This window comes from Saccoglossus kowalevskii, chromosome 5 (assembly GCF_978046115.1).
Source record: "Saccoglossus kowalevskii chromosome 5, keSacKowa6.1, whole genome shotgun sequence".
NCBI lineage: Eukaryota > Metazoa > Hemichordata > Enteropneusta > Harrimaniidae > Saccoglossus > Saccoglossus kowalevskii.
This window is the reverse complement of record NC_140645.1, coordinates 25460005-25461522: the sequence shown is the minus strand read 5'-3', so window position 1 is coordinate 25461522 and position 1518 is coordinate 25460005. Positions and strand designations below refer to the sequence as shown.

The window sequence follows — 1518 nt, the reverse complement described above, 5'->3', positions numbered from 1 at the left end:
TTGAATTATGGCAATGCATATTATATTATCTGTTTGGTTATTTATAATAACCTGATTTACTTGGTTTCTTTTCTTTATATCTTCGATAATAATACAATCCTCCTATGACGCATGCGATGATTAGTAGGATTAATAATAATATCAATATCACTTTTCCTGCTGTGTGTTGACTGCCTGACAATAAAAATATATTTTATTATCGAAACAAAAGATGTACCAAATCACCTGACAACGCAAAACTTAAGCAGAATCAAATAATTAACCCCATACAACAAATATTCTGAAATATAAGTTTGTGATTTCCTTACTTTCACTTGGGTCTCTCAGGTCAATGTCGTGGGTGACGCTACCGATATAATTGCTCGCATTGCACGTATAGGTCCCGTAGTCTGAGTCGATTACATCATATATTGTCAAAATGCTGGTCGTGTTGACGTCAACGATCGACGTCACAATACGTGTCCTGGAGGTATTACTAATGGGTTCACCGACACTGTCCAACCACGTTATATCCACTGTCGGGTTACTGTTTATTTCACACGTTAACTCAGCAGTCTCATCTTCATCGGCGTACACGTGACTGTTTTGGAGTCTGTTCATCACAAATGGAGAATCTGAAAAATATGTTATAACGTAGTATATAAGTTTTAAGTAATTGTATTTTATACATGGAAATACATTTCTAAACATGCTATAGACAACTTGCAAAAATGTGGCTTGTATTGTCATTGCGCACATTGCTTGATTCTGTGTTTTTTGTTAGGGGGGTGAGTCACTTCGATATGATGCACGAACCATATATATATATTACAAATTTATGAGTTGTATTGTGAGCGAGTTATAATATTGGTACAATAATTTATAATAAATGTTGTTGTGTAATTATCTACTCACAGTGTACATCGACTATCACGTGATCAGATCCATACTGATTCATTGAACTGTTGTTGTAAACGGCTTCACACTGAAACACGTCATCGTGGTCCATACGGGTAACATTGTATCGCAATTTTTGTGACGTCACCGTGCCATAGTATGCGCCAGGAGACTGTTCCGGTGCTCCCACATATTCGTCCGTTGGTGATCTATTTCTGTACCACGTGATCGTTGACGCAGGATTACTGCTACACGTGGTGCATGTCAGCGTCAATATTTCGCCTTCAATTACAGGACCGTCATTTCCACTGATACATGTTTTACAGCCATTAGGTTCCACTGGCGGAACTGTATTGAGTTAGGATACAAATACACTTCGTGGTCACGCAATAGAGTATACACATAAATAAATGCAACGTGTTGACTGTGTTCGAATATTAATATCATAAATTACGCTCCGTTGACAACAGAAATAAAAAACAATATGAAAATAACGATCTAAACTTACAACTAACGTTCAGGTTGATGTTGTTTGACTCTACTATGTCCCCGACAACATCTACACACGCTTTACACTGAAAAAATGCGGCATTGTGTTTAGCAGTCAAACAAATTTCTAGTTGTTCTGTAGTTTTAAATCCG

At 37.0% G+C, this 1518-nt stretch overlaps 1 long non-coding RNA gene across 1 annotated transcript; it reads right to left on the bottom strand.

Annotated features, from left to right (window-relative positions):
- Nucleotides 1-1009: 1009 nt before the first annotated feature.
- LOC144350030 (uncharacterized) lies at nt 1010-1518 on the bottom strand. The gene is made up of 2 exons (XR_014929428.1): nt 1385-1518; nt 1010-1224 (listed from the first exon to the last, which is right to left on the bottom strand). It is a non-coding gene; the product is annotated as an uncharacterized LOC144350030 (long non-coding RNA).